The sequence below is a fragment of the Alligator sinensis genome, unplaced genomic scaffold (genome assembly GCF_000455745.1).
Source record: "Alligator sinensis unplaced genomic scaffold, ASM45574v1 scaffold696_2, whole genome shotgun sequence".
NCBI lineage: Eukaryota > Metazoa > Chordata > Crocodylia > Alligatoridae > Alligator > Alligator sinensis.
The window spans coordinates 498,743-509,784 of NW_005842855.1; the positions used below are offsets into that span (position 1 = coordinate 498,743).

Sequence of the window (11,042 nt, forward strand, 5' to 3'; positions counted from 1 at the left end):
GCGAAACCTGCTCTACCCTTTTGTACGGCTAGCGAGCCAATTGCTAGCCGCCACGTAGGACTAATTTAGAATCAGCCAATAATGGGGTACGAATTTGCATGTGTGGGGCGGGAACTCTTTTGCAGCGGGGATTTCTCTCTGCAGCTGAGAAATCCACCATGCAAAGAAAGCTCCATGTGGCGGGAAAATTCCAATGTGCCGAGGCACTAAAAATCATTGGGTTATGACACATACATTCCTTATGTTCTCTGTCATATTTCCATAAAGGCTGTGCCTAAGTAACCTGGACACTGGTGGCCCTATGGGTATTTGTAGGATGCTTCAGGATTGCCTAGTTTATGCTGCTTCCTTAGCATATATAATGTTTACCATGGTCAACCTTCCTCTCAACCTCATTAGCCTTTTATGTCCTTAATGTAACCCAGTGCTACTCCTCACCACTCATTCCTGTCCCTTGCAAGTGCACTTCTACACACCTGCTGTTCCCTATACATATATGTTTACTTTGGGATTCCTTTATACATACACACACATCTCAGATCCTACTTCAACATCTGCCCCTGTAAAACAAAACTTCCCTATGATATATCCTGGTACCAGACCCTCTTTTCCCAATACAGCAGCTCACCAGCAGGAAGTGCTGAAGGGAATTTCACCCCCAGGCTTCTGTCAGAATCCTAGGGGAGGGAGAGCTTTTAGGTACCGTCCTATTCATGAGAGAGAAGTTGGAGACCCTTCACTCTAGACAAGAGATGAATACTAAGGGTGTACCGATAGAGAATTTTTGGGCCAATACCGATGGCCATTTTTTAACGAGCCATATCAGCTAATACTAATCCGATTCCAGTATACAGCTGGGCTGCATGGAGAGTGGCGTATGGCTGGTAAGTCTGTTTTGGGGGGAGGGAGGGAGCATGGGGGTGCAGATCAAGGTCCCCATAGTGAGGGAGGGAGTGGGGCTGGGGCAGGGGCTGGCAATGCGTTCTGGGGTGGGGTGCGAGACCAAGTCGCAAGCAGCTTATCTGGGAGGTGCGGGGGAGGAGGGGGAGGGCGGCAGCTCCCTCTACTGCACACACCCTAGGAAGGCATGCGGGGTGTGACCCTGGATCTGTGCACAGAGTGAGGGCAGGCTGCTGCTGCAAGCTGGGGCGGGGCGGCTCTGGGATCTTCCTGGCAAGGGTTGGGCTGGGCCAGGCTGTGCTTGGGGTGGGCGGCAGCTTATCTGGGAGGTGCGGGGGAGGAGGGGGAGGGCGGCAGCTCCCTCTACTGCACACACCCTAGGAAGGCATGCGGGGTGTGACCCTGGATCTGTGCACAGAGTGAGGGCAGGCTGCTGCTGCAAGCTGGGGCGGGGCGGCTCTGGGATCTTCCTGGCAAGGGTTGGGCTGGGCCAGGCTGTGCTTGGGGTGGGCGGCAGTGGCACTGGGAGGGTGCTATGGGGGGGGGCCTGCAGCCACCCCAAAATTCACTGTAGCCCCTCCAACTCAGTCCTAGTGCCACTGCTGCCTGCCCTGAACGCAGCCCGGCCCAGCCCAGCCCAATCCCTGCTGGGAAGAGTCAGGCTGCAGCAGTAGTCTGCCCTCACCCTGTACACAGATCTGGGGGCACATGCCTCCCATGCCCTCCCGGGGTGCGTGCAGTGGCAGGAGCTGCCCCCCTCACACCCTGTAGATGAGCTGATTGTGACTCTGTCCTGTGCCCCACCCCAGCTATGTGCCCCACTCCCTCCCCTGCATTTGATCTGTGTCCCCCCCCCCCCAACAAACTTACTAGCCGGACTTGGCTGCTCTCCACGCTTCTTCGGCTGTGGTCCTGGCTGCCTGAGTGCTGTGCTGCAGCTGCGCGCGTGCATGGGACATTTACAGGTGGCATTATCGGCCACATCAGCCAAAATGAATGCACCTCTAATGAATACAAGTGGAAATAATAGACGTGTATAGAATAAGGAATGATATTAAATTAGTACAAGGTATTCCATGAATTTGAAAGGTGGCAAATTTAGAACTGATAAAAGGAAATGTCTTTTCACACAATGGACAGTTAGGGAATACTTTGTCCCAAGTAGCCAAGAGTTTGGTAAGATTCAAAATGACCATAGATGGAGAATTAAGACATCTAGAGTTATCTTAGACAGAATTTAAACAAATGTACAGAAGGGTGTTTTTTAGAGCATAAACCAATCACTCACTTGGGATTATGAAGGAACTTTCCCTGCAGTCTGGTTATTCTGTAATTTCTTTGTGCAGGCTTCTTGCATCATGCACGGAAGCCTCTGGTACCATCAAGACATGCTGTTAGGCTAGACAGGTAACTCCATTGATTTAGTGTGATAGTTTTCTGAGAGATTAGAAATTAACTCTTTTTCTTAAGCACAGGAAGAAGGTTGAGAAGAACTCTTTGAGACTTTTGCTTTTGGATGGTGGGAAGCATCCTGTATTTCTGAGGCCTGTACATCTTTATTTTAAATGGTTTCCATCTTTAAGTATGGTATTCTACATAATAGCATTGTCTACAGTAATACAATAGATAACTACTGATTTGAGAGGCTCAGTATATTAAAGGAACCTTCGTGCTTCTGTTGAAGCTTGCAGGAAGTATTCCATTCAGTACAGTGCTGGTTGGACTGAATTAGACATCTTCTGAATACCGTTGCTTTCACAATCTGAGTCCGTTATGGAGGGGTTATGAGGAAGGTCCAGCATGGTTCTTATTATCTTGACTTCCCTAGCACTGGTGATAGATATACCTTAAGCTATGCTGAATTACTGTACAACTTAATGATTACAAGTAAAAAAAAAAAAAAGAAAAAAAAAAGTGTGCAGCATTTATTCATAGGCATTGTACATAGAACAAAGACTCTTATTATGCTCCCAAAGAGCTTACACACAAAAAATCATACCAGAAATGTGCAGAAGTTTCCTTTGTCTTTCAGATGAAGCCAATGTGTGCAGAACTAAAAGGCAATCATGTTGTACCTACTGCGTATGTATCAGAATATGCAGTACAATGCACTGTTGTCTTTAGCTATTAAACTATTTAAAACTTTCCAAAACTTCCATGTAATGGATAAAATAGTTCCTTTATACTTTGGATCAGGGGTGCCAAACCCAGATCAGGGACACTGGGCCAGTCTGTGGGCCAGACAGAACCACGCACCAGGGCCAAAGTGCAGGGCCAGTCTGGCAGGGTGCCACATGCATCCTGTGTTGGTCCCTTGTGGTGCCTTCAGAGCAAGCCCCAGAACAGGGCTGGATGAGTTGCGTATGCTACATGTGATGTGGGGCTGGCTTGGGGTTCAGGCTGGAGGTGGTGAGCTGATCCAGACCAACTCCAGAATTCAGGGCTGGCCTGGTTTATGTGCTACATGCACTCATGTTCCAAACTAACACCCTGGCTAAGTACAGATCTTTGCAGGTTAGTTTAAGCTGTGTAGATTAAACCAATAAGCAAGTGAGCAGACGGTCATTTTTGATTCTGGAAATACAGAATACAGCCACATGCCTGCAGTGGCCCAGGCCAGAAGCCTGGGGACACTAGAGCATGTCCCCTTGCTTGGCTGGAGCAGATAGCTTGGGCCAAGGCTAACCCACCTGCTTTGGGGTGGGGGGGGCGGTTTGCAAGGGAGGTACAAAGTATTCTGGGATGCTGGGGGACCACAAGTTAACTTGAATCTGGAGGAGATCTGGGATGGAAGTTCAATAAACTGATTTAACCTAAATCAGTTAAGTTTGATACTACATCCATCCAGGTTCATCTTAAACCGTTTTTGGCCATTTGAATGTGGTTTATATGCACTGAACTTATGTTGTGTTACAGATTTGAACTGTTTTTTGATTACTTATACTTTGTGTAATTTCTGTCCCTAGCCCCTGCATTGTGTACAGGGCTTGCGTGTCAGACTGACTCCATATACAGCATGTGCTGTGTAGGGTGTCAATCCAAGACCCATGGGCCAGATCATAGGACACCATGCGCTGTACCTGACCTGGGGGCCATATGTTTGACACTTTTGATTTAGATCTTTATTTTAACTAGCTAACTCATTATACTGTATAATGTAGCAACCTAGTCCTCTCCATGTCAAGATATTAAAACCCTGTGTAACCTGGGCAGTACTCCAAGAGGTACCCCTCTCCAATTGAAGGGATCAAAGCAGGTGCACAAGTGCTGTGGGAGGTGTAGAGACTCTCCTTCCCTTATAGAGCAGAGCCAGACCACCAGTGGGGACTTAGCCATATACCTTTTAATGAAAGAACAGTACTGGGAACATAGGCATAAACCAGGGGGTATAGGGGACACTACAATGCCCCAAGGGGACAGGATTCAACAAAGTTTAGACACTTACACTCATTGCAAAAGACAGGGTTAACAAAATATAAAACACAAAACAGCAGAACAAACCATACTGGTTGGCGAAATATAAAAAAAAAAAAGCACAAAATGCCAACTGACAAGGAAATATAGGGCCTAGGTACCTGGAGGGGGAGAACACAATGGCCCCTTTCCACTGCAAGAAGAATTTCTCCCTGTTAACTCACTCACCCCCAGTCACTATAGCTGGGACTTGAGCTCAGATCTCCCACAAGGTAGGCAGAAGCTCTACCACTCAGCCACCAGTGTTGGTACTGTGCTAAGCTGCTAGGGGTCTTGACCTTCCAGGAGCCCCAGCCTCATGTCAAGCTTCCTGGCTTCTTATTGGAGGAGCTGGAAGCAGAGCTGGGAACCTTTCAGGTCTCTGCTCAGATCCTTGCTAGAGCTGGGGAGCCTCTCCTGCTGGCTACAGCCTTTCATAGGGACTGGCTGCAGACCTGGAGCCCAGTGGGGAGCCTCTCCTGCCGGCCACACACCGCACTGCTGAGGGTCCACCTGCTGCCTGCAGGTCCCACACCTTCAGGCTCTTCTGCGGTAACTGCTCCCACCCTGCTGGCTCAGCTCTTTGCCAGCTCTTTGAATCTCCTTCCTTGTGGTTCCTCGCTGGTCTCCCTTGAGTCAGCCACACTGCCCCTTTTATCCCCCTCCAGGGGACTCAAGGGGCCAATCAGGGGACACGGAGGGTGAGTCTCTGGGCCTGGATTGGTGAGGAAAGGGAATCCCAAGTCCTCCAATCATCTTTTGCTCTTTCAAAACCCCTGGGCTAAGTCACTGTCAGCTAGCCCATCACACCTCGATTTGCAATACTTGGCTTGTTTAAAGAAAAAAACAACTACAGACAGTTTTAAAAAAATCAGATTATGGTTTTCAAAAGCAGATAAGAATCTTGGAACCTGAATCTCCAAAGGTGTTGAACACCTGCAACTTTTGTTCACTTAGACGGCCTCACAATTAGGCCTGTTCCTGGTGTTACGCATTTTGAATGAATTATTCTGCAAATTGCATAAGTCATGCAACTCATTGTTTAAAAACCAAATGCACCCTCCTAACAGGCTTTAGTAACAAACCAACACATGCTTTTTGTCTCTTAATTTATAAATGTAGGGTTGGAATATAATTCATTCCATATTTAAAAGAGAGTAAGTTTGGAGAGTATGCACTGTTTTTCCTACAAAACAAAGAAACTGGGTCCCTCTTCTAAGTGCAAAAAGAAACTCAGCTTTGACTATGGAGCTGTGGTCAGTGCTTCTGTAATAAGCATTTGTAATAAGGAAATGATAACTGAACACTTTAAATGGATATCTGAAAATCCTAGAGAGCTAAAGTGTAGAAAAGTTTCCATATATATATAAAATGAAGCTTAATCGTAGTTTTGTGCTTTCTTTTGAAAGTTGTTTTGTTTGAGAGCTAGGCTAAGGTCAGATATCCAAAAAGCTTGAGGCTGAATTGATTCAATCCTTGCAAGTTAACTTAAACTCAAAGCTGAATTGATTCAATCTTTTCAGGTTAGTTTAAATTGTGTAGATTGAACCAATAAGCAAGTGAACAGACATTTATTTACTTTTGATTCTGGAAATGCAGCCACATGCCTGCAGTGGCCCAGGCCAGAAGCTGGGGAGGAGAGCATGCCTCCCTGCTTGACTGGAGCAGAAAGCTTGGGCCAAGGCTAGCCTGCCTACCCTGTGAGGAGGGGGTGGGGGGCATTGCAGGGGAGATGCAAAGCATTCTGGGATGCTGGGGTACTGTGAGTTAACTTGAAACTGGAGGCGATCTGGGACAGAAGTTCAATAAATAGATTTAACCTAATTCAGTTAAGTCTGATACTACATCCAACCAGGTTTATCTTAAACTGGTTCTGGCCATTTTGAAAGTGGTTTATGTGCACTGAACTTCTGTTGTGTTACAGATTTGAACTGGGTTTCCAGTTGCTTGTAGTAGTTTGTGTAATTTCTGTGTCTAGCCCTAGGTGTTAGAGGCTGAAGCACTGGACTGGGATTCAGGATATCTGGATTTAATCCCTGGCTCTGCTGCAGACTCACCACTGGCCACTTAGGCCAAGTATAGACAAAATGAGAGGCATGTGCATGACACTTTAAAGCAGGCTAAATGCTTTTGCACTGCTTTAATGGTGTTGATGTTCGCACGTCTTGTCGGTGTATTGCGCATTTATTTCAGCTGCTGTAGGAAATTTGGTGGCCTAATGCGCCTTAAATGACTCGGAGTGCAGCAAACTACAGCTCCTTTGAGGAGTTTTAGTTTGCTGCCCCTATAGCCACAGAGCGAAGCGTCAGGCTCCATGCAGCTCCACGGCTCTGCAAGAAGCCCTGCAGGCAGCCTGACAGAAGCCCAGGAAAGCAGCTCTGCCCAAGAAAAGCGGTGAGCCTGATCTTTTTTTTTAGCCCCCCTGGAGCCTGCCTGCCTGCATGAGCTGTGTGGGGGCATGGTGCTTCCCTCTGCAGCTGCGGTGTCCCCTGGGACTGCCCAAGCCGGGGGTCACTGCTGTTGCAGAGGGAAGCACCGGTCCCTCCACAGCTCAGGGACCACTCTGCCCGCCATCAGCTCGCCTTCCCCTCCCTGCCAGAGAGGCAAGTAATTAGCGGGGTGTGTGCGCAACACGGGGGTTTAATCAGCCCTAAATTGAAGCAGTGTTTTTTAAAACCCACTGTTTCAATTTAGGGCCCCCGTTTTGTCTACACATACGCTTAATTTCTTTGGAGCATGCTTTCCGATGTGTTAAATTGAGTAATATGGCTTTCTTTCCTTGCCTCCTGTTCTTCACTTTCTTCATCTACAAAAATGATAGATTAGTGGTTGATTTGAATACTGGATCCTACAGTTTCAAAGAGCAGAATAACAACATGTTTCTATACTAAAATATTGTAAACATTCTGCCCCTTGTAAGTTAGTTAATGGGAGTCTGGTGATGGTCCCATGCTAGAGCAGAAGCTGCTTTGTGGTGGTAGGCCTTTAACTTTTGCTTACAAATTCCAGGGATCTTTCTGCAGTTCAGGTTTAGGGACTCTGTTCAATGACTCAAGGGATTGGGGAGCAGGGTTTTACTTCTTCAGACAGCTGCCCCTGTGGTTTTGCAGTCCTAGCAATTCCTTGCTCTTTAAATGAGCATTTTGCATGATCGACTTTTCTTAAACTCCAGTCCCTACTTTCAGTCCTATTTATATTAATCCCTGATGAATCACTGACCCTTGGTAAAACATGGTCCTCTGTGCTGCTAAATCTATTTGCTGTTCCCTTTCTGTTCTCATAAGTATTTCTTCACTTCTCCCTAGCACATCTCCATACCCGCTCCTGAAATTACTGTCAGAATTGTTTAGGGATCCTTAGCTACTAATTCCATGCTTATTAGTGCTGTTTTTAATTCTTGCTTTTGGAAACAAAATACATTTGAGCAGATTGTTCTGCTCCTCTTTCCTAAATCTAGGAGCTTGTTAATGTAGCAAATTCATGTGTACTATCCTGATTCTACCAAATTGAATGCATGCAGAAACTGGCCTTTAATTTGACTGACCCATACATTATTTCTTCTGATGCATTTCCACTAAAGAGCTCACAAGGGCTACTATTAACTTGTGACAGTATGGCAGCATATACTCCCGTATAATTGTTTTAAATAGACACATTATTTACAATATACTTCCTGAAGGAAAATTAAATTTATATTTAGGAAGTGTGGTGCCACACTTAATGGGCTTTCTGGTAGCTGTAGTTTATGGTCTTTTTTAATCTTGTTTATTTAAGTTGTAACACATTATAAGCACCACTTAATCTTTTTTATTAACTATATGAATCCATATTAAAATTTGAGAATTGTTATCTGTGACCAAAGATTTAGAACTTTATATTATATATGCCTATTTACAGGTAAAAGGGAAGTTGTGAAGTAGAAAACTGAAGTGTTAAGACTGAAAAATTAGGAGAGTATAGCAGGGTAACAATCCTGATCCCACAGTCCTTTAATTTAGTGGGAGTCTTGCATGCTAGTGTGCTATTAAATCAGGTCCAGTAGTAGGCTACATGCACCTAGGACAACTTTGCCACTGCAGCCTTGGGTTGTAGTCTATTATCAATCACTTTAACAGCTCAGATTATTGCCTGTCCCTCTTGTATGTAGAACAGGTGGCATTTGACTGCTGCTCTTAAGAGCACTACCTTGAGAAGGGATGCTGTCTAATGGCTAGGACAGTTGATTGAGAGGCATAATCCCTGCATTCTAATTTTGGCTCTTTCACTAAGGAGCTTTGGGACCTTGGGCAATTCATTTAAGATCTGAGCAATCAGTAGAGAGGAGATAGGAGCAGTTGGTTCTTTCACAGAGGTATTGTGACATTCAGTTCATTCATGTTTCCATCCAGGAAGAGCACACACCAACTGCTGAAGCTTCCTTAGCCTGACGAAGGGTTTTTGAACCCAAAAGCTTGCTTAATAACCATTCTCCAACCATTTGGGTTGGTCTAATAAAAGATATCAAATTCACCCAAGGAACCTTGTCTGCCTATGTTTCTATAGTGGCATTTATCTGAAGATCTCAGACCACTTGATTAAATGCAAAGAGTTATACCCTCTTTAAAGTTAGCCTGTAAATCTGAGGCTTTAATTTAGATTCAGATTACTTATGCATATGATGAACAGTGTTTCTTGATGAATAAAGATAAATGTTATTTTGTTTCTTTTTTGTGACAGAATTGCTCAGCTTCTTTTCACAGATCTTCCTAATTTTTTCCACCATAATATATGTATAAGGCAATATATTTGGGTGCTTTAATATTTAGCATTTAAACCAATCCAGTTAATGTTTGACAGATGCTGTAGTATCTTTTATAGGGTACTTCTGTACATCAGGTATCATCAGCATTTCATTAAACATACGTGTCTTCCTGCTGCTTTTAACCTTTGAAATACCAGACCTGCTCAAGTGAACGCTGCCATTTTACCTCCAAGTAAATGTGACCTGCAGAATCTACAAGCTTTAATACTATCATATAAGCTTGAAATAGTAACACCTGTGCGGTTATTTATACTTGTAAAGGGTGTTTCATCCTCTACTCTTTTTCTTCCAAGAAGAGAATAAAGCTTCATTCTTGCTTTCACCCTGAGGTTTAGGAACAGGTACTGAGGAACAGCAAATCACCACAGATCATATGGTCCAGTTATATAAGCCAGTGTTTCCTAAACCTTGTGGGTTTACAGCCTGCTGTAGTAAAGTTGGGCCTTCCCACACTCCCTTAATTCAGCTGCTACTGCAGCTTGCTCCACCACTGATTTCCCATTGCTGGCAGCAGTCAGAGGCATGGAGAAGAGTGACAGGGAAAAGCAGTGGTGGTGACTGAGGAGGGGGACACTTCTAGGAACACTTCATGCCCCCCCAAGGGGGTGTGCTCCAGAATTTGGGAAATGCTACTGTAAACTGGTTCACCTGGAGCATCAAGGAGCTTCAATTGATTATTTTAAAGTGGGGGTCATTTAGGTGCAGGGATCTGCATGCATGGAATAGCTGTCTCTAGTGGGTTATGGAATAGAGGAGTTCCCACACAACTTACTGATTCGTTTGATGCACTGGCTGGGGGAGTAGTTAGTTGATTGCACAATTTCACAATGATTACACACTTAATTCATACAACACAATTTTATTTTAAAATTCTTTGCTACGCATATAACACTGCTTAGCTTTAAGAAATACCACAAACATTAAGAACACAATAACTACATATATCAGAAACAATGCTCCGAATGTACTTCCTTCCCAAACAATGCTATAAGAATTAGTATTACAAAAACAACTACAATTACAACTAAAAGTTAAATTTGAATCAATACTATTATTTTTCATAATATACTTACAATTCTAGAATTCCGAGAAGCCAAACACCTAGATATGGTTTCATTCCTCAGTAGTACAATTTAATGGGTTGGCCTCAGTAGTATGGTTCAATGGGCTCGCCTCAGCAATACGGTTCAATGGGCTGGCCTCAATACTGATAGGACTAAGTTCCCTTCCTTCAGTCCCTTTCGGGTGCTCTGCGGGTTCAGCGTGAACTAAGAGATTCGTGTTCACGGAGAGGGTGGTTCAGGTGATCGGTCTGATCCGGCCTACACTTGCGATTCTTCCTTCGTTGTTCTGCAAGTGAGGTTACCTCCAAATTGGGACAGTAGGTTACAGTTTTTATTGAGTGAGTTGCCGTCTTGGGCCCCTCCTACCCAAACCTGTCACTACTCCCAAATTTGGGCTCGGCTCTTTCTTAACAGATTTCTGCTGGGTTCAGTAAAGGCCTCTAAAGATAAAATTCAAGAGTTAAGACTTTGAGCAAGGTCAGGACCTTCCGCACGTAGACCAAAACAATGGCCTAGATAAGAAGATAAATCTTGTCTTCTTCCTAAACTGGCTAATGGGCAACTATTACAAACATTCAAATATTACATTCAATATGACAATAGCTTGCAGCACAGGGGCCCAAGTCAGCATGGTATGGCAAATGTAGCACTGCCTGTCTTTTCCTTCTTCTGTGTATGGTGCAATACTAACTGCCCAAAATGACTCTTCAAGGCTGTAGTTTATAGTCCACTGAGGTTGACTGGAGTCTTTCCATTGACTTGGGAGGACTTTGCATCTGCAGTCAGGAGCTTGGCTGTGAGAATCTGAGACATTCCCCCCCCCC

At 44.8% G+C, this 11,042-nt stretch overlaps 1 protein-coding gene across 1 annotated transcript in view; it reads left to right on the top strand.

Annotated features, from left to right (window-relative positions):
* LOC102379727 (inositol 1,4,5-trisphosphate receptor type 2) overlaps positions 1-11,042 on the top strand; it is a gene marked incomplete at its 3' end in the record, with an annotated part of 187,819 nt that overhangs the window by 45,005 nt on the left and 131,772 nt on the right. The gene's annotated exons all lie outside the window — the stretch shown is intronic.